General features: G+C 37.5%; 1 long non-coding RNA gene across 1 annotated transcript in view; it reads left to right on the forward strand.

Annotated features, from left to right (window-relative positions):
- The first annotated feature begins 218 nt into the window (after nt 1-218).
- The window catches only part of LOC129730356 (uncharacterized), a 31,941-nt gene continuing 9,709 nt past the window's right edge, over nt 219-22,450 (forward strand). The window contains exon 1 of the long non-coding RNA XR_008728842.1: nt 219-436. This is a non-coding gene — a long non-coding RNA (uncharacterized LOC129730356). The remainder of the gene's footprint in view (nt 437-22,450) is intronic.

Consider the following 22,450-nt stretch of genomic DNA (forward strand, 5'->3'; position numbering starts at 1 on the left):
CCTGAAAAACAATCATTAAAACAGTTTTTTCACTGGGATTTCGGAGTTGCGTTCATCTAACATTTGCATTAGAAAAATGGACACAAAAAGCCGGTTTTTCATGGGTTTATCTCCACATGCACTTACGAAACTATCCAGGCAGCGTCAATTAAAGTAACCCATTAGTTAGCAGAAAATATTTGACAGTTCTATCAGTCGAACTTTAACCGTGATGGCGAAAACAGTGAAGCTACTCCGTTCATAAGTGTGCGAGTTTAAAGAACGATACCCCGCCACGTCGAAAACGGACATCGTCCAGCACTTTGTGGATGCCCATTCCGTCATCTACAGCATCTTGAAAACCATTCAGCAGAGCATTGAAAGAAAGTTCGGTTCCAGACGGCCGACGATCCTGAGCGACAAGAAGCCCCAAAAGATGCCGAAGAAGAAGACCTAGGTAAAAGTGGCTGCGTGTGCTTGGCCGGGAGGTCGAGGCAACCGGCCAAATAGTAGAAAAGTACCTGACGATGTGACAAAGTGATCGATTTTCCAGAACAAGGCCCCAAACAACCCTGAACTTACCGGAACGCGAATGGTTTTGTCTCCGCTTGGCGCATTGCATTTCAAATTTGTATGAAAATTTATATGGGAAAACCTACTTTTTTTGCATTTACCTTTCTACAGAGCTCAATAATGCTCTAATAAGACACTACGTTGTGTTAAAGTATAGTATTTTAGATGCCTAACAACTTTGTAGAAGGCACTGAAGAGCTAGGATGTCCCTAAAAAGAGCTATAGATGTTGATGATTAAAGACAAAAATCGTTTTACGAAAATAAGATAGTAGGCAATAAGTTCACATCACAGAACGGAAGGTCATCTGTGATTCGAAAACTGCTGAGTGCTCAGTGAATTTTGCAGCGCTCCAATGTGGTTAGCGAACCTATACATAGTGTATAGGCTGACTAATTGTGGTGAAAAGAACGCATTTTACACGGAAAATAAATAGAATTTATACTTCTTTCATTGAAATCTGTCATACACACTGGTAAAAATCTGCCATGCGAAAACACTACAGGTGCACTCTTTTAATGCGGTTATGTGTTTATTCTTTAAATTCTCTCAAGTTTCCCAGCAATAATGGTTATCACAAGCATTTGAAAGATGTTTTATATTACACTTTTGACGTATGAGTACGAATAGTATAATCGATCTGGAAATTTGCAAATTTTTACTACTGAAAGGTACGGGGATGAAAGGAATATGCCAGATGCCAGATGGCCTCGAGGTATGATGCTAGCCTACCAAGCCAGTTGTCGTAGGTTCGAGTCTCGGCTCGGAAGAGACTGTTAGTGTCAGGCTGACACTGTCAGTAGGATCGTAGTGCTAGCCCCGCAATTGTCCTGTACACTCAAATAGTTGGATGCGAAGTCGGTGTATAACAGAATGTCGAGTTGCGATTTAGAATGTAGTAGCAAGGCTTTACTTTGCTTTAGAATCTGCGATTTATATAGTATCGCTGCACCGGAGAGATTGCATATCCTATTTGCTAAATCCTTTGTACTACCATTGAAAAGAAGATATTGGTTACATTCACGTAATGTGAAAGATCATTCTAAGACTTATTTTAATTTAATATAAAAGTGTTCTGCAAAATGTATAACTGTGTTATTTAGGCCGAAGAGTAAGACTTCATATAGGGGTGTGCGAAACGGCTCTTTTGCAAAAGCGGCTCTAAACCGCTCACTCACTATTCCGAACAGACTCATATGAACGGCTCATGGTTCACAATGATTCACGAGCGTTGACAGTTCGTATTTTCTCGGTAAACTTCGGGTTCGCGCGAATCCATCAGTTCTAGTGCGCTCAAAAAACCGTGGCTCTTTTTCGTGAGCCGTTCATTCTTTCGCTCTTTTCTAAGAACCGGTTCAATCACAAATTCAAATAAAATAATGATTTTTAAAAATTTTCTATCGTTATCCTTCGGTTTTAAAATTACGATTCAAAACAGTTCGAAATCTGCTCGAAATCGGTACAATAACAGTTCGCTCATGTACCAACTGTCATTCATGCGATTTAGTGCGATTTTTATTCTTCATCGAAAAATTGAAGGACGATGATATAAAATCACGTTAGTTCAGAAAATTACACTCTTTTAGCTGATATATAAATACCAGAAATCCGTGAATAGTTAATATCGAAATATCGTTCGCAAAACTAATATGCTACAACCACAATATCCGTTCGTACAACCACATTATCCGTTGTTCCAGAAGCTTATCCAAGTTTATTCAATCTCATCCTCCTCATTTTTATTCCATCGGATGCATCTAGCACCAATGAGTCCAAAACCGATATACCTTCAGAGTTTGGATCTTGGGTGATCGATGAAACATATATAATGAAATAACAGGATGAGACCTGTTTAGAAATTTCATGGCCGACTAAGGTATTGACTCAATATTATAAAATATTTAGATATTTGCCTAACAAAATTTATCTGTACAACATCTTCTTACAACACAAATTAGCACTTCCTTTAAACAAAAACAAAAAAAAACACTTCATATTTGCTTTATGAAAACGATAAAGTTTCAAACTAATTTTTATAAATAACTGTCGCTAACACATGATACAATCGTGAGAGGAAGACCTTCGCATGATTGCATCAATAACAGTTTCGAACACCCGGTTTTAAATAGCATTGATTGTGGTTCGTGTTACAAACCAACATGTACGGGACATCAGATAGCTTGTGTTGATACTTTCACTTACTTCCACTATGCCACATTATAGATTTTCGATTATAAAAAATTCCACAAATGTGAAACTTTGCTGTTTCCGCACAACGTTTTTGCATTGCACGTAAAAGTTCGAATTGAACAGGTTAAACTGTTGAAATAACCGTCAATTCAAAACATCGAATAAATTATGTCACTTTATACCACTGTCGCAGTGGCACAAACGTACACGAGGGCAAAGAAAATTCATTCGTGATTTTTCAGTCCTCTTTGTGTACACTTTCTGTTTGATCATATACCTGAAGTTTTGACCTTCCGTTCTGTGCTCACATGGTGGCGCACGAGTGTAACGTTTCGAATAAGGACGAAGATTTTTCAGTATTTTTCTTCGAAGAGGCACGTCTGTTTGTCTGTGACCAAGGCTTTGCTTTTCTTTTACAGGAGACAAGGTACAGGTCTCGCTTTTACAGGTCTCGCATGCCTGACAATAGTTACGCACATCTTTCTCCATCGCCGGCCAATAGTACCGTTCTAGGAGTTTTTTATACGTCTTGAAGCGCCCAAAATGAGCCACGTCATGGGCTTCCTGTAACAGTCCTAGCCTTTCGTTCCTGGGTGGGAAATATTTCCATGAAAACCGGTTATCTGTCAGGTGTGCTGAAACGATTTTATAGATTCGATCCCGCACAACTCTAAATTTTTCGTATTTTACCCTATCATTTTGAATGTTTGTCTTTAACGCTTCGTAGTCGGGGTCTAGTACCTGAACTGTATCTACAGCCCGCGAAAGTGCATCTGCAGTTATATTCAAAGCCCCTTTTCTGTATATGAGATCAAAATCATATTGCTGAAGCTTTAAAGCCCAACGAATAAGTTTTGCTGACCCACCTTCCGCACTTATTTTCCGAAGCCATATTAGACTCTGTGCGTCAGTGATTACGGAAAATTTCGAACCTTCGACATAGTGGCGAAATTTCTCAATCGCCAATATTACTCCCAAACATTCCTTCTCAGTTGGGGCATATTTCCTTTGCGTTGACGAAAGCTTTTTAGAGAAAAATGCTATTGGTCTTTTCACCCCATTTTGCACTTGCATAAGCACGGCTCCTACCGCCACGTCAGATGCATCTGATTCAATTATGAACGGTTGTTCAAAATCTGGGTTTGCTAAAACCTTTGGAGAGACAAGTTCAGCTTTTATTTTTAAAAACATCTCTTCGGCCTCTTTCGTCCAAAGCATTCTTCCTTTCTCCTTTTTTAACAAGTCGGTAATAGGTGCAGTCAAGTCACTGAATCGGTCGATAAACTGTTTATAGAAGCTCACCATGCCAACAAATCTTCTAACATCTTTAATGTTTCTTGGGGTTGGATAGTCCAAAATTGGTTGGATTTTTGTGCTATCGATGGCTAACCCGTGCTCAGACAGCGTGTACCCTAAATAGCTAATGCGTTTTTGACAAAATTTTGATTTCTCGAGGCTGATACTTAAATTTGCCTTCGTCAGACGATCAGCAACGATTCTCAATAACCGAAAATGTCCACTTAGACTCTGTGACGTGATTATAATATCGTCTAGATACACGTGTACATGAGGTTCCAAGTCGAAACCCAAAACTTTATTCATAAGCTTCGTCTGGGTTATTGGTGCTCCCTTAAGTCCAAATGGCATGACTTTGAACCTGAACAGTTGTTTACCAGCTCTGAACGATGTGTAATCACGGCTAGATTCTTCTAAGGGAATTTGCCAATATGCTTTAGATAGATCAATAACTGTGAAGTACTTTGATTTTTCAATTCGCCCCAGAATGCTTAGCATATCTGGAAAAGGGTATGCCTCATTTTTCGTAATATCGTTTATTCGACGACAATCTAGGCAAATCCGCCATTCTCCCGAGGATTTCTTAACAGGTAGTAGAGGGTTACACCAATCCGATGTCGATTCCTCAATGATATCGAGTTCTATCATTCTCTCCACCTCCTTATCCACCTCTTTCTGAATGTGCGGTGAACACCGATACTGTGGAGGTTTTTTTGGTTTTGCCCCCTCGATTAAATCTATTTTATGCTTCATTAACTTTGTTCGACCTAACTTTCCATCATTTGCACTTTTTAGTCGTTCAACAATTTCCATTAGTTCTCTTTTTTCTCCTTCTAATAATTCATGTCGGTTTCAATTTCGACTATTTTGTTATTTTCCGGTTGTTCAGCGAATGGTAATTCCAAACTGTTATCCACTGTTACATTCACTTCCTGTATGATTTCGTATATATCAGGTTCTATCGTAAACACAATATTTTGTTTTTCTAGCGCAAAATGATCATCTATCAGATTAATGTCACCATCGGCATCTTCCCAGGCTAATTTCCGCATTTTCCCATTTTCCGAAATGGCTGGTGAAATTTGAAATGCTTGCCAGAAGTCAACCCCGAGGATAAGTGTTTTCGAAATTTGCGGGACGAGTAACGTTGGTACTATATTCGTCTGTCCATTGAATGTATATGGTATCAAGACAACTCCTTCACATTCGTATGCTGTTTCATCAGCTGTTTTTATTTTCAGGTTTATAGGGTGAACGGTTAATTGATGTTTCTCAACCAGGTCATTGGAGCTGATAATACTCGCACTTGCACCCGAGTCAAGCAAAGCAACAACGGTGCTTCCCAAAATTTTAACTGAAATATAAGGACATTTTTGTGGTTTAACGTTATCATTATATTGGCTTCCCAGCATGGACTTCGAGTTTGATATCGGTATCTCATGTGTAGGACGTTGCAGAGGGTTTCTCCCTTCTCCAGAAAGATCACCTCTCAAGATCTCCCTGCGGCACCGTTTTCCGGCTGCGCAGAAGGAAACAAATGCTTATTTGGACAATTTGATGTTATGTAGTTCATTTGTCCACAAAAATGGCAGAATAATTTCTTTGGTCTCCCACAGTCGCGCCAGAAATGTCCGAACTGATGACAATTCCAGCAAAGAATATTGCCCTGATTTTCGTTACCGTTCTTTGAACCAGAACCGGTCACTTTTCCACGTGGACAGATTTTAAACGATTTTGACCCCCCCCCTCGCCGTGGACAACTGCTCATATAAATTCTAAAAATTTTGTATGGACCGTGGACATTACACATACCCCCCCCCCCCCCCCCCCCTTAAGCTGGCCACGTGGTATGTGGATGGCCCCTTACTCGCCCGACTCATTCTGGTGTTGCAGATGGCAAGTTTCACTCGCGTTCTCTAATACAACATTTTGATCGCCTCGTCTGTGATTAGACTGCCTATGATCGCACAACTAACATTCGACATGTTATAGGTTTCGTGTTTTCATTTTTACAGGCAAAAACATGTTTTTTTAAATAAATTTGAAACAAAATATATTTTTAATTCTATTTTATATCTTTTCTTTAAAATTTTTTAGAGTGTGTACTTTTTTCGGAAGTAAAAAACTACTATTTTCAATTCTGCCGGAGACGTCATACCTATCAAACACACCGTCCTGGCTCTAAAATTATTTTGGTTCATTAACACCATTTTCTCACTGGTTTACATTTTTCAAAAATAAGTCTTGTTAAAATATATTACTAGAAAATATAAAGGGATATATATTACTAGAAAATATAAAGGGAATAAAAACATTCCCTTTGTAGTGTCGAGGCATTTGGGTCTTGAAGTAAAACAACAAGCAGTTGTATAGGTGGCGGTTTTACCCCTTGCATAGTGGCGACTTTACCCCCAGTGGAACATTTTCATATTTGACCGAAAAAGTAGTCAAAATTACAAGATTACTTACGGCCTTCGATATTTCCGGAAAAAGATAGATTAAGGCAAGCGATTAAACATATATTCACGAACAAAACAATAGATTTTTAGACAGAAAAACCTTAAGTCCCGTTATCGCAAAACAATAGCGCATTGACTGGCTGCCAGCTGAAAGGTTGTTTTTGATTATTTCTGCGACCGTTCGCGCACTATCAAAACAGAAAAACGTGCAAAATGTTATGTAATTGTACTGTAATAGACACGTTAAAGAAATTTTTCAATTATTTTATAACTTGGTAGTAAAACTACGGTGGGCGTTCTTACCCCGCAGGGCGGTCTTACCCTGTTTACCCCTATAGACCTTTTTACGTACGAATGTGTTAGTACAACCAATTGAGGAAAATATTTACCAATAGCTGTTTTGTTTGCAATGCTATGTTTTTAGCAGCTGGACAAATATTCAGTTGAACACTCAGTATATGTTTTAAACTTGTTTCTGAATATTTTTTTTCATTCAGGATCAGAAATCGGAAGAAGCTACTGAACATAATCGAACAAAAATGGTAAAAAGTGATAGAAGTCGAAGCAACGAGATGCGATGATTTTCAGTTTGAAGGAAACAAAAGCAACTTTACACAGGTCCACACGTTTACTAGTGTGCGTAGGTGAAAAGTCACTTATCTCTATACTTTACATCTGCAAAAATATGCATTGTTGTTTTGTCACATGGCGTGAAAAACCGAATAATTGTCACACTACTTTTCTTTTTCAACTTTTTGTCAAAGAAAGCTGCCAAATCCACATCAGCATCCACTGGAACTAGGAAGTTATTCTGGTCCGGCAACCAATCACTGGTGATCTGTTTCTGGTGTCATGCTCATGCTTGTTGAAGCAAAAAAAATCATTTCCGCTGTGATATATTCATAACACTGAGTTTAGTTGAACTATTCATTTGCAAGGTATATTGTAAACAATGTTTTTAAGGTCAAAATATGTAAGTGTCGTTCGAGCAGAACAGCAAATTTTGCAAAATGTTACAATAATGCGATCATACCGAGTTGCAGAGCCGGATGTTCATATTTTTGGGTTTATCATTTTGCTTCGAAATTGTCACAAAAAGGCCTCGTGCAGTGGAACGCAACTGAGCTTTACACCTGCGTAGTTTTATTTTCAAATTGACCTTTTGAAGTAGAATACTTCTCTCAGGAAGTTCGGCTACATAGGGATGTGAAATGAAAATCTAAAACCGAAAAAAGTGAAAAATATGTCCAATTTCAAATGCTAATAAATCGGTTAGTAATTGATAGATTTCCTTCGTTCTTGCAGCAATAGATTGGAAAATCTTCTAAGAAGATAATTGTAATTTTATTATCCACACTATTGTACTATTGAAAGTAGTCAAGCCTTGTCAAAACGAAAAATTCGACCTCTGACCTCGTTATATGATTGCTTCCCAAGCACAGTCGACAGAATCATATACCTTGCAATTGAAGACATGCTATTTGGCCTATAAAAGAGCCTGTTTCCGCTCATAATAGTTCTAGACAGCGACGACAGCAGTCGTCCTTCCTTAGCAGCAGCACTAGCCCAGTGGTTGGTCACCACGTCTCAGGAGCAGCGCGGTTCTTCTCAGCGTGTGTCGCCAGACTGCCATTATCCCCCCCGTGTTGGGGCAGCATGAAGATTGCCATCAGGAGATCCAATTTTGAACATCAAAATGCCTTTGTTCCGTTCCCGTCCAATGATGTCGTATTTAATGTGCATGTTACAATTCGGCAGCACTTCAACTGCTCATTTGCGCAAAATTTCAAAAATATTCAATAAACTTAATTAAAAATATCAAACAAAGTGAAATTACAATACTGTCAATGAACGGTCAACGTTTGTTACTAGAAAAAATGACTGACACGCAAGCAGCCGGGTTACCTTTCTTGTAGAAGTATTCTACTTCAACCTTCCGGTCGTGGCTTTGCATACAACCTTCCTGTGATTTTTTAGAAATTAAAAAGAAGCGCGCTTAGCTCGTTTTTGCTAGCCTTCGTTTAGCAATAAAAAATAACTTCCGACAAAATCGCTCAGCTTACGAAATATAGACAGTTTATTAACGAGCAAAGTGTTCCATTCCTATGAACCCAGAAATCCTAGTCCGGTGCTTCCAAGGATGGCAAAACCATCGCAAAGAAGAAACATCCTTCAACCGCGCCTCTGTTCTGACATCACACACACCCACAATTCGCAGAAAAGTTTTTCCCGACTCAACGAAAAGAGAAGCCAAAAAAAAAGTTTCCACCCATTTTTGCGCTCAACGCAAAAGTTTTCCCTTTGTCTGTGGTTAACCCATCCCTACCAACCCTCCGGCTTTACTTATTTCGAAACTACAAATATTATACATAAGCAAATGTTCCAAGAAGCGTTAATTTTTGCTGAAATGGCTGCTTTTTGTTGAGTGGAAAACCCAAAAACAAGCTTACTGCGAGGTGAGTAGATCACAGCTTTTTCTTAATGATTCAGCCAATCCTGCTGGTGCTGCAGCACAGTTTTCCCTCGGTAGTAACTTTCTTTGCATTGCATTATATATTCCACAGATCAGCGTGGCTCCGGCGGAACTTCACCTTCCCCTCTTCCTCTTAAGGGTCTCTTTTTCCACCCGCTCGAGTGCGAAATGAAAGTTTCTAAACCAAGGAAAATGCTTTCTCTTCCCTTTGCTTAGAGGAGCCTCGAATATCCATACCACATGGCTAAAACTCTCAACCGGTTGCAGCAACCAGACTTCTTTTTGGAGGTGGATGTTGGAGTGCAGCGGCGGCAGGCAGAGCCCCATCAGCAGCAGTATCAGCGTCTGTCAGAGCACTGGCAGCAGCTGCTGTATTTTTGATTAGCTCGTAGAGAAGCAATTTCTGTGAATTTTTCTTCTTTACTAATTTTGGTTACACGCCCGGGAAGAGCGGAAACTTTTTGATGATGTTTCACAAACTACGGAACGGCGGCTAAAGCGCCGTTTTCCGACCGTCGGTCGGTTAGTAAGAAGCGGCGACAGTGGCATCCGCCAGAAGAGTAGCAGAGTGGAGCAAGAAATATGTAGAATATTCTTACTTAGTTAACTAGTAAGCATATTTTTCACATCCACTTCCAATGCTATGATTTTCGGAAGCAAAAAAAAACAAAAATTCAAACGCATTCTCTATAGTGATGTGATCCCCTATCGCACCGTCATCACCACCACCTGTTGCTTCCAGCCGTGAACTCATTCAACACCTCTCGCGCTTGGGATGCAAAACATGTCCCAACAAACCGTTGAGTTGTCCATTTGACGGCTTTAATCTTAGGGTCATCCAGCGTTTCCAACGAGATACAGAAAAAAAAATCAATTCCCATGGACAAAACCGAGAGCGGCGATAAACCCCTCGGGGCATCCCATTTATCTTCATTTACTTCTGTTTAAAATCAAATAAAACCATAAATCTGATACTTTTGGTTTTGCACTAACGAACAAACATACGGCCGTCGTTCGCTGCTTCCCGCTCTGAAGGTATCCACCGGCAGGAATATCCGCCACGCCACGGTTGCGGTCAAACGACATCATCCCCAAAAATAAACCCACCCTCTGTAGGTTCTGTCCTCAACTGCACAAGCTGCCTCGATTTAGCTTTACAACGATGGGGATAAGGGGGTATTTTTTGTCGATGTTTCTATTTTTCCTCGAACGAGTCGCCGCCGTTGTCGTGGTGGCGTGGGCGACCGAAAAAAAGCGAAGAGAATGCAGTCCCGGCGGCTACGGCAGCATAACCACACTTTGTTCATCGGTAGGATCCGCTTATTTTCTCCATCTATGGTCACTTCCATGAAAAAAGTAGTCTCCTGCACACCGACACGTCCCGACTCGAAACAGGCAACAATCAGCCATCGAACCTTCGAGCTAACAATAGGTTTCAGATTCTGGTAGGACGACGGACACGCAAAAAAAAACACGATCACGATTTTTTGTTTTCGTTCACCGCTGTTTTTACGAAGCGTTCCATCTGTTGCCTACTTCGATGGTTGGGAATTTCGTTCCCATCGCCACCTTGTTTTGGGCGAGGAGTGACGCCTCCCAGTTGTATTTTTCTCATTGTTTCATTGAGTAACGGCCACGTGGTCAGTTTCCGCCACCGGATGAGAGGTGCAAACAAACACGTAAAACCGCGGAAAAACCTCTAATTCATTTAATGCAAACCACTTTTCCAAGAGTCCCCAAAGGCAAACCGCTGAAGCGGAGGAGGGAACGGGATTTTTTTATTCGGTTTGCCGCGTAAAGATCCTTTTTTTCGGGTTGATTTTTTTTCGCTTCGTTCGCGGTTCAACTTGTAATACACTGGATAGAATGTAATTACAAGACCATTACCAGTTTGTCGGATGATTTCGAGGGGGTGGGGGTAGGCAAAAAGCCGCTATTTGTAGCTATCATTCGAGGTTATTTTTTGTTTTACTCCTTGTCGGGTTATCTTTTTTATGACCTGTGTAATTAGTGAGCAGGTCGATGATGCCCTCGTGGGTTGGATGTACTCACGCCATCCTGGAGGGCGGAGGTGAAACGAAATCATTTATTCATCGTTTCCTAGACCATTTAAATAGTGGATTAGAACTTACATCGCTGTCGTGAGAACATTTTTTTACTGACTAACATTTGGTTAGTAATCAAACGCTAATTAACCCGTAAAGACCCGGGACGGAACTTTTTTTTTGAAAATGCTCGTTCTCAGCAATGGAACAGCCGATTTGGGAAAACTTGGAATTTTATTCAAGGGGAATAGTTGCTCTAAGTTTTGGTTAAGGTGCCACCCCTCTGGACCCCTCCCCGTTTTTGTGAGACGCAAATATGTCTGTGTTTTTTTCTTATTTTTCAAACAGATTGAGCAAACACTAGGAATTTTCATACGTATCAATTGCTCCATGTATCAAATTATGTCAGGTAGATGAAGTGTGGAATGTAAGAGTGAATTTTGGAGTTTCTAAATTATTTCAGTACAAAATTACAAAGCTACGTAATTTTATAAAAATTCAAATTACAAAACCGTTCTTCAAATTTCAAGCTCTACATTTTTGAGGTGAGGTCTCCTGGATCCATACGCGATGAAATATTTATTTTAACATGCAAACATTTTGAGAAAAACGTGTTTAAATTCACTAAAGTACGTATTTTCATGGAAACCTGATTTTCTCAGTCTCCCACGGTAGTTTTTAACTTAGCTCTTCAGTTTTCAAGCTCTATATTTCTAGAGTAACGTCTTCTGAATCCAAAAATGGTGAAAGATTTATTCTAGCATGCACAGATTTGGAGTTTTTTCATCCTTGGTCGTAACCATTAAGAATAAATTAAAACTTGAAAAGTAGAGGGGAATGAAAATGTGAACTACTAGTATTCGAATTAAAATTGGCAGTAGACCAAGATGGCGACTTCCGTATTTATAAAAGTAGGACAAAATGACGGAAAACACTAAAATACTTTAGAAATGACTTTGGTCAGGTGATGTTTTTTTTAAGGGAGAGAATTGTTAGTAGCTTAAGTATTAATGATAGATATTAGTAAATAATGAGTATGTGTGTCCAATCACAAATGGTGACTTCTCAACACTGTTAAAAATATGTAATTTTAGTTGTTAGGATTTGTTTGCTTTCGCAATTAGGACTTATCGTTCGTAGGGATTTAAACCTACTTGTCAGAAAGGGGGAAATAAACTAATAACTAACTTAATTGCTAACTTATTGGCTACTAGTTAAACGTTCCCGGCGATGCTCGGGATCAAAAATTTGAAAATTAGGAATCATTTTTTATAATTCATTGCATTATTAGCACAACTCACTTCAAAAATATTTCACATCTTATACATCCATCATCACTTTAAGTACTTCAACATTCTGAGAACGCACAGAACGGAAATACCCATATTGGAGTGCATTTTGTGATTTGGGGATGTTTTACAGAAACTGGAAGTCGCCATTTCGGATTTCAAAATGACGTATGGAGTTTGGAAGTTTTGGAAGTATTGAAATGGTTGGCCAAATACCACCTTAGATTATTTCCCTGAAACCAGAAGTCGTTATTTTGGAAAATGTTATGTGGGGTCATCCCAGTTCCGAATATACCACACTCGGGTGATAACCGGATATTCGTCAATCGTTCACAGTAAAACCTCTTTTTATGTAACTCTTTTAGAAGAAAGAAATCAAAGTAAGAAGAATTTAGCGTGACCATTCATGCTTAGTTCTCCTCTATAATCATATCTAAAGAGATAACATGTGAATTTTTGTAACGAAAATGTTTGTTGGTGTCCAAGGAACACGTCTGAGAAGAAGTTAACGTTTTAATTCACATAACTACGTAGAAATTAAAAAAAAATTAAACCAATGAAATGCGACCTTTCCTCCAGCCAAGTGTCCCAAAATCTAGTTTTGGTAAAAATGAAAAAGTATTTCGAATCCCGTAATGTGTTACTGTTCACAAAACTACGAAAATATCAGAAATCTAATATTTTACTGCTCGACTCACACCAAATTAAAACATAAATTCTTCTGCTAGAAAATATTTGCAGATGTTGAAGGAACAAAGAACATTTTATTGAAAAAAAAAAAATCACAGGCGAATTGAGCTCATGCTCAAAAAGTCAAAATTTCGCATGTATTATATGTATAATATATATAAATTTCAAAAAGAGTATTTCAGTGTGTTTTTCTGTATGCAAAAAATCATCTTCAAGCATACGTAGTTTTTAAAATAATATCTTAACTTTTAGCAATAAGATACCTATTATATTTCAAATGTCTTTCCTGAACATTAACAAACATTTCAATGAAGAACAATTACATATCATAGCTTTGATTTTAGATTTAGAGGCGAATTGAGTTCAAATTTTCATGATTTTGCTTGTTTAACGTAGTGTTGTGAATAATATCTCAATTTTCAGTAATCAAAAATCTGTTATTTTTACTCAAAAGTCTTTCCTGAACATAAACAAACATTTAAAATTCAGGCAAATTCAGCATAAAAGTCATGATTTTGCATGTTTCACGTAGTTTTGTGAATAATATCTCGAGTTTTAGTAATCAGATACTTGTTATTTTTTCTCAATTGTCTTCTTTTAACATCAACGAACATTTTAATGAAAGAAGAATCACATGTCATCACTTTGAATTTTGATTTGGAGACGAAATAGATATAAAAAGTCATAATTTTGCATGTTTTACGTAGTTTTGTGAATAATATCGCAAAGTTTAGTGATTACATACTAATTATTTTTCCTCAAATGTCTTTCCTGAACATAAACAAACATTTTAGTTAAAAAAGAATCATATATTATATTATAATCATATATCATAATATATTGTCGTGAACCTTCGTCAGTCCCTTCATCGCCATCGCCTTTTCCCACTGTTGCTGCTGATTGGTAGTCATCAACAGCGTCCCGCACGGCTGCTGCGTGCCCGTCTTTTCGAATCCTGACTGAAGCTTCCGTCCATCAGTCCGAGAGAGATTTTTTTTCCATCCTGCGCCTTCCTCCAGTGTTCGGCTCCACCGCCGAAGTTTTGTTTGCGTGCTACTTTCCGCTCATCCCAACTGCTTCCATCGAACTCCGTCACAAGAATAATCTTCGGGGACAAGAACACCTCCTTTTATAGCAGATGTTATTTCCCCTTCGAAGTAATATTCCTTCTCCGAAAGAACAGCTGCCCTGTCCGACTCGTCTGCAAGTGCTCGCAGGAAAGAATATTATTTTCAGATTGAACAATATGTTTTGGTATAGACGATTAAGCTAATGATATTTTTTTCTTGTACAAATAAGAAACCTTATTTTTTTTAAATTTATTCTATTTATTATTCATATCTCCCACATTCCCTCACTACTCCACTCTTTAACAATATATGTTATATAAGAATTTTTCATCGAATCGCGTTGGTTTCTTGATGTTTTCGCGTTTACGTAATGTCCTTGAAGCAAATCTGCGATCACATGTTGAACCCGCACAATTTCCAGTGTTTTCTTGTTGGTCAGGTGCTACTCCAACGGATTCACTACGTTCTCTTTCTAAATTATCCATCAGTCCATCGTCAGGCTTGCCATCTGAACTATTTGATGACATTGGAGCTCTTCTAACGTCCTGAACATTCCTTGAATATTGTATGCCGTCACTGTTAACGAGCACTACCTTTGCGCCCTCTCTCGCTACTACTGTGAAAGGTTCTCGAGAGAATGTTGAATCGACTTTAGATGTCTTCTGATGAGCCATGAGCACAACATCCCCTACAGCAATGTCAGATGCTTTCGCTCCCCGTGTTTTATCAGCATAGTGTTTACTGGTTAACTTTGCTTGGCAGTCGCGTTCGTTAACATCTATCCTGTCCAACTGTTTAGCGACTGAGTTACTCCAAAGGCTGGGGAAAGTCCCACGATATTTCCAGCCGACCAGCAACTCAAAAGGCGTCACATTTAAACAAGAATGTGGAATCACGGTGTTATAATGATGAACGTACTGCTGGAGTGACAATTTCCAATTTGAACCGTCAAGTTTAGAAGCAGCCATGGCTTTGATAATGCCTTGGTTCTGCCGTTCTACAATTCCGTTCGTTTGCGGACAAAGCGGTATTGATTTGCGGACTCTTACGCCCTTTCCTTCCCAAAAGTAAATAAATGCCATGCTTTGAAAGGGTGGCCCATTATCACTCTGTAGAATGATTGGGCAACCCCATGGAATATCTGACACAATGGTTTGTTGGTACTGAAAGCATCTGTTTGACTCATCAGTGATAAGTACCTAGAGTACGTATCAACCACCACTAAAAATGTACCAGCTCCAGAGATAGATAGGAAGTCTATTTGGAGTATTTCCCATGGTCCATCTGGTAAGGCTCTGCTAGATAGTAGCAGGGGCGGATTTTTACGAGCTAACACTGCACACGTCTTGCAGTTTTTGACAAACTGAACAACATCAGCTGACATCCCGGGCCACCAGAAGAATCCACGCATAATCCGTTTCATAGCCATCTCCCCTACGTGGCCTCCATGAGCTGATACCATTGCTTTCATACGAAGAGCTTTGGGTAGCACCGTTCTATCACTTTTAAATATGAGGTTTCCTAGAGTGTGCAACTCTTTCTTTTGCGGTACAATTTCACACTGAATTGGCCACCATACAGTAGCCTTTGATCTTCAAAACAAGTTTGCTGAAAACCGCAACTTTCTAGGTTGTCAAAAACACGAGATATCCGCCTATTCCAGGTGATGCTAAACTTTTCGGGAGGTGTTGGAATATTCAAACTGGGTGTTGCAATACTCAGTAAAGTGATTCCAAACTCATGACAGGTAGTGTAAACATCTCGTATATTTGATGCACTTGGCTCGTATACTCTCAATGTGCTTTTGAAAATAAGTTTTTTATCGTAAATTAGTACCAAGTACTTAATCTTGGCAGACCAACTTAAAATAACGCCATTCATCTTGACAACGTGATTATTGTTTGGCTTGAGGAAAGAAGCCCTATTCTTATGGGGAAAAAATATTATTTGAGTTTTAGAAGCATTGGGAGAGATTTTCTACTTTTGCAAGTAGGAAGAAAAAATATCTAAACTTTTTTGCAATCGACTGCATATGACATAAAGACTTTTGAGCAAGATTGCGCCAAATGACCTATGGTCGAATATCGACCATTTTTGATTTGAATGAAACTTTGCACACGTATTTGGCTTAGCAAACTGAGCATTTTTCACAGATGGAGAGATTTTTTACACCCATGAGTTACATTCTAAAAGGGCGTATGCCTTTTTGCATAGGTTTTATTCGAAGCATTGTAGCCCAGAAACCGTTGGTTGTATAGAAAATCTGTCTGAGAATGAGTTGTAGGGAATTAAACCATAAAAAAATATCCACTGTACGAAAACGAAATTTTTTTGACCAAAAAAATTAAAAATAAACGTTAAATTTCAATTTGAAAAAAAAAGAATTTATTTTTATTTTTTTTTAAGAAACTTGACGTTAATACGCAACTTTTTTAAAAAAGTCCAGGATGGAGAAATAAAAAATATTTTTTTTATGGCAGATTAATTTTTTTATAAAAATTCTAATTTAAACATATTTGTATTTGTATTCTGATGATTTTAAAAGATGCAAAGAGTCATTTTGAATCAAAAAGCTTTTGGTAGTAAACATTCTAAAGGCATCGGTTTTCGAGTTATTTTAAATTTAAGCTCGAAAAATTATTAATATTTCGGAAAATACACGTTTTGCCTTTCTCCTAGAAAGGTATAGCAATCACTTGCAAAACCGAAAGTATAAAAGTGCTCCAAAGGGCCGAATGGCATATATCACTCGACTCAGCTCGACGACTGAGCATTTTCTGTATGTGTGTGTGTGGGTATGTGTGTGTGTATGTGCAGATTTTTATTCTCACTCACTTTTCTCAGAGATGGCTGGACCGATTTTCATGAAATTAATTGCAAATGAAAGGTCTTGTTTCCCCATAAGATTCTATTGAATTTCATTGTAATCGGATTTTTAGTTTAGAGGTTATGTTTAAAAATGTGAAAATCATGAAACATCAATATCTCAGAAACTACGCAACCGATTTCAACAAAATTGGTCTCAAAAGAACGGGCTACCTAGAAAACCCTTAAGTTTTGAATTTCGTAAAGATTGAACTTGTGGTTCAAAAGTTATGAAGGCTGTTTAATCTCACTCATGTTTCTCAGAGATGGCTGTACCGATTTCCATAAAATCAGTGTCAAATGGAATGTCTAATTGCCCCATAAGACCCTATTGATTTGTTTTGCAATCGGACTATTACTTTGCCTGTTATGTTTAAAAATGTGAAATCCAGCTATGCAAATGAACATATTCTGAAGACTATTTGGACTCACTCACTTTTCTCAGAGATGGCCGACCCGGTTTCCACAAAATTAGTGTCAAATGAAAGGTCTAGCTGCCTCAGAAGACCCTATTGAATTTTACTGTAATCGAACTGTAACTTCATTTGTAATGTGCCGACTTGTGAAAATCACGAAACTTCATTATCTCAGAAACTACACAACCGATTTGATTATTATTATCAGAGGAGCGGGCTAGTTAAGGGTTAACTGATGAATTATGATTGAACACGTTTTTTTTTTTTTAAGGGGGGATTTGTTATTAGCTCAAGTATTTATGATAAATATTAGTAAATAATGAGTATGTGTGTCCAATCACAAATGGTGACTTCTCAACACTGTTAGAAATTTGTAATTTTAATTGTTAGGATTTGTTTGCTTTCGCAATTAGGACTTATCACTCGTAGGGATTTAAACCTACTTGTCAGAAAAGGGGAAGTAAACTTACAACTAACTTAATTGCTAACTTATTGGCTATAAAGAGAGCTTATCGTAACAATTGAGGATTGCAACGATTTTTGTCGAAAATTGTTAATAATTTTATTTGACATAGCTTCTAATGGTTCAACACCAGTAAGTCTATGTAATTCGAGTGTACCAAACCAAGGAGGACGCTTCAAAATCATTTTCAGAATTTTATTCTGAATCCTTTGGAGCGTTTTCTTCCTTGTTGAACAGCAACTTAACCAGATCGGTACAGCATAAAGCATTGCTGGTCTAAAAATTTGTTTGTAAATCAAAAGTTTGTTCTTTGAACAAAGTTTAGAATTCCTGTTAATGAGAGGATATAAACATCTCGTATATTTGATGCACTTGGCTTGTATACTCTCAATGTGCTCTTTGAAAATAAGTTTTTTATCATAAATTAGTCCCAAGTACTTAACCTTGTCGGACCAACTTAAAATAACCCCATTCATCTTGACAACGTGATTATTGTTTGGCTTGAGGAAAGAAGCCCTAGGCTTATGCGGAAAAATTATCATTTGAGTTTTAGACGCATTGGGAGAGATTTTCCACTTTTGCAAGTGGGAAGAAAAAATATCTAAACTTTTCTGCAATCAACTGCATATGACACGAAGACTTTTTCCTTTTACGGAAATGCTTGTGTCATCGCAGAACAATGACTTTGTGGATCCTGGAGGCAAATCAGAAAGATCTGAAGTGAATATGTTGTACAGGACTGGACCCAAGACTGAACCTTGAGGTACACCTGCTCTGACAGGAAATCTATCAGATTTAGAATTCTGATAGACAACCTGCAGAGTTCGATCAGTAAGGTAATTTTTTAAAATTTTGATTAGGAAAATTGGAAAACTAAAAGTTTGCAATTTCGCAATCAAACCTTTATGCCAAACACTGTCGAATGCTTTTTCTATGTCTAAAAGAGCAGCTCCAGTGGAATAACCTTCAGATTTGTTAGCTCGTATCATATTAGTAACTCTGAGCAATTGATGAGTTGTGGAATGCCCATGGCGAAATCCAAACTGTTCATTTGCAAAAATTGAATTTTCGTTGATGTGTGACATCATTCTGTTAAGAATAATTCTCTCAAACAGTTTACTTATTGAAGGAAGCAAACTGATTGGTCGATAACTTGAAACTTCAGCTGGGTTCTTATCCGGTTTTAAAATGGGAGTAATTTTTGCATTTTTCCATAATTTGGGAAAATATGCAATTTTGAAGCAGCAATTGAAAATTTTCACTAAAAATTCCATTGTGCTCTCAGGGAGATGTTTGATTAGTATATTAAAGATTCCATCGTCACCAGGTGCTTTCATATTTTTGAAATTTTTAATAATTGATTTAATCTCATTCAAGTTAGTTTCAATTATTTCTGCAGGTAAAAAATTCTGGGAAGAAATTAAATCAAATTGACGTGTGGCTTCATTTTCAATTGGACTCACAAAATTCAAATTTGAGTTATGAACACTCTCAAACTGCTGAGCAAGTCTTTGAGCCTTTTGTTCATTGGATACAAGAAAACGTTCACCATCTTTTAAAACTGGAATAGGCTTTGAAGGTTTCTTAAGAATCTTCGACAGCTTCCAAAATGGTTTTGAATATGGTTTCAATTTTTCAACTTTAGTCTCAAAATTTTGATTTCTCAGAAGAGTAAATCTATGCTTAATCTCTTTCTGTAAATCTTTATAAATAGTTTTAAAAACAGGGTCACGAGAACGTTGATATTGACGTCTGCGGACATTTTTCAAACGAATTAGAAGTTGAAGATTTTCGTCAATTATTGGTGAATCAAATTTCACTTGAGCCTTTGGAACAGAATAATTCCTGGCATCAACAATTGCACATTTTAATGCTTCCAAAGCGGAATCAATATTCACTTCGTTTTGCAAATCAAGCTCATTATTGAAATTTCTCTCAATATAATTTTTGTATCTTTCCCAATTAGCTTTGTTATAATTAAAAACAGAGCTCATAGGGTTTAAAACTGATTCATGTGATAAAGAAAAAGTTATTGGAAGATGGTCAGAATCAAAGTCAGCATGTGTGATCAAATCACTACATACATGACTTTGATCTGTCAGCACCAAATCAATTGTTGAAGGGTTTCTTAAAGAAGAAAAGCATGTAGGACTATTCGGAGACAAAATAGAATAGTATCCTGAAGAACAATCATTGAATAAAATTTTGCCATTGGAATTACTTTGAGAATTATTCCATGAACGATGTTTAGCGTTAAAATCGCCAATTATAAAAAATTTCGAACGATTTCTGGTGAGTTTTTGTAAATCACCTTTAAAATAATTTTTGAGCTCGCGTGTGCATTGAAATGGTAAATATGCTGCGGCAATAAATAAAATCCCAAGTTCAGTTTGAACTTCAATTCCCAAAGTTTCAATAACTTTCGTCTCAAGATGGGGAAGAGCACGATGTTTGATTCGGCGATGAATAACAATTGCAACTCCACCGCCGGAACCCTGAATCCTATCATATCTATGAACCACGTAATTGGGATCATATTTTAATTTTATGTTAGGTTTCAAAATGTTTCAGTAATAATTGCAGTATGCACATTATTTACTGTTAAAAAATTAAAAAGCTCATTCTCATTGGCCTTCAATGAGCGAGCATTCCAATTTAATATTTTAATTGTTTTATTTAAAATCATTGCTGAATTTTAAATTAGAAACAATTTTAATAGTAAAATTTGTGCCTATTTGAATGGCTTTAAACATTGATTTTGCCTTTTGCAACATGGCGTTCATAAGATCGAACATTGCCTGTTGCAAAAAAAGAAAGTTTACCTGCCGTAATAGGCCCCAGGCAGTTGACATTAGAAAAAAATTATTGAACACGTGGTTTCGAAGTTTGGCTGCCCTACACGTTCCCATTTCATTTGATTATAATCGAACTTAAGCAACCGTTATGTATTAAATTGTTAATAAAACAACGAAAGTCTATTATCTCAAAGATTACATGACTTATTTGAACATAACTAGTGTCATACGAACGAGTCATCTCTCAAACTTACAAATAACAAACTTCATAACAATTTGATATGTGGCTCAAAAGTTATGGAAAGAAGAGAAATTCAAAGACTATTTAAAACTAAACCTGCCTTGATCGATATATGTGGTCTCAACATAATTTAAATGTGGTGTCGTACTATTTGAACGTCATTTGATTATCGAAATGACAACATCCTCGTCTTTTGGCTTCTGTACATCGCCTTAATTCTGAATATATTCATATTGGGTGGTATTCTGTCATTATCAGCAGACTTTCTGGCATCAATCTGACACCGGAAATACCCATATTGGGAGGTATTTTTGGTTGTTTTCCAGAAACTAAAAGTGGTCGTCTTCAAATTCAAAATAGTGTCCAGGGTCAATGTTTGGTTTCTATGCATCATCACGTTTACGTTTATATCCAGTATTATTCGGTCATTTCCGACTGTTGCCTATAAGTTGCCAGTTAGCAATTCAAAATGGTGCCTGAGGTCAATTGCTAGCTCCTTGCATCATTCTGGTTCCAGAGATACTCATATTGGATAGTATTTGTTTATTTTAGGCTGTTTTTCACAAACCGGTAGTCGCCATCTTGGATTTCAAAATGGTATTTAGGATACTGGTTAAAGAAAAACTCATATTGGGTGATATTTGGTCACTTTGGACTGTTTTTCGGAAGCCGAAAGTCGTCATTTTGGACTTTAAAATTGCCTGTGAAATCAATTTCTGTCATCTGGGCGAAATTCTGGTTCCGAAAACATTAATATTGAATGGTATTTGGTCATTTCCGGCTGTTTGCCAGACACCGGAAGTCACCATCTTAAAATTCAAGATTGTGTCTGTGATCAATTTTTAGCTTCTGTGCATCTTTCTGGTTCCAGAAATACTAATATTTAATGGGAGTCGTCCATTTCAGGCTGTTTTCCAGAAACCGGAAGTTTCCATCTTACAATTCAAAATGTTGTCTGAAGTCGATTTGTGACTCCAGTGCATCATTACGGTTCCGGAAATACCCATATTTGGTGGTATTTGGTCATTTGCAGCTGTTTTTCTGACACCGGGAGTCGCCATTTTGGATTTCATAATGGCATTTGGAGACAATTTCTGGATTTTGAACGGCATACTGGTTAAAGAAAAAACTCATATTGGGTGGTATTTGGTCATTTTCTGCTGTTTTCAGAAACCGGAAGTTGCCATCTTACAATCCAAAATGTTGTCTGAGGTCGATTATGAAACATATTTGTTACCACTAAAAACATTACTAATAATAACTGTTTGTAAAGTACGCAACCAATAACTACTGGGTTACCTATAATATCTGTTTTCGTATATAAATACGATTGAACTACTCCAGATGTGTTAGTAACAGTTTGCATTTTGTGAAGATGAATAAAGTGAAAATGGAATACACCAAGCCCAAATGCTGTAAACCCTTACCTGATCATCGGTGCTCATCAAGCTTACGCAAATTAAAAAAAAAAACGTTATTGCAAAATTAAAAATATTGAACAGTCAAGCTCATTTTAATACGTCTTTATCAATTTGTGATTCGTGTAGTTATTGGAATGATAGTCAAGTCACCATTCATCCCTTCGTTGTTTACTATTCAGAATCTGG

This window comes from Wyeomyia smithii, chromosome 3 (genome assembly GCF_029784165.1).
Source record: "Wyeomyia smithii strain HCP4-BCI-WySm-NY-G18 chromosome 3, ASM2978416v1, whole genome shotgun sequence".
Classification (NCBI taxonomy): domain Eukaryota; kingdom Metazoa; phylum Arthropoda; class Insecta; order Diptera; family Culicidae; genus Wyeomyia; species Wyeomyia smithii.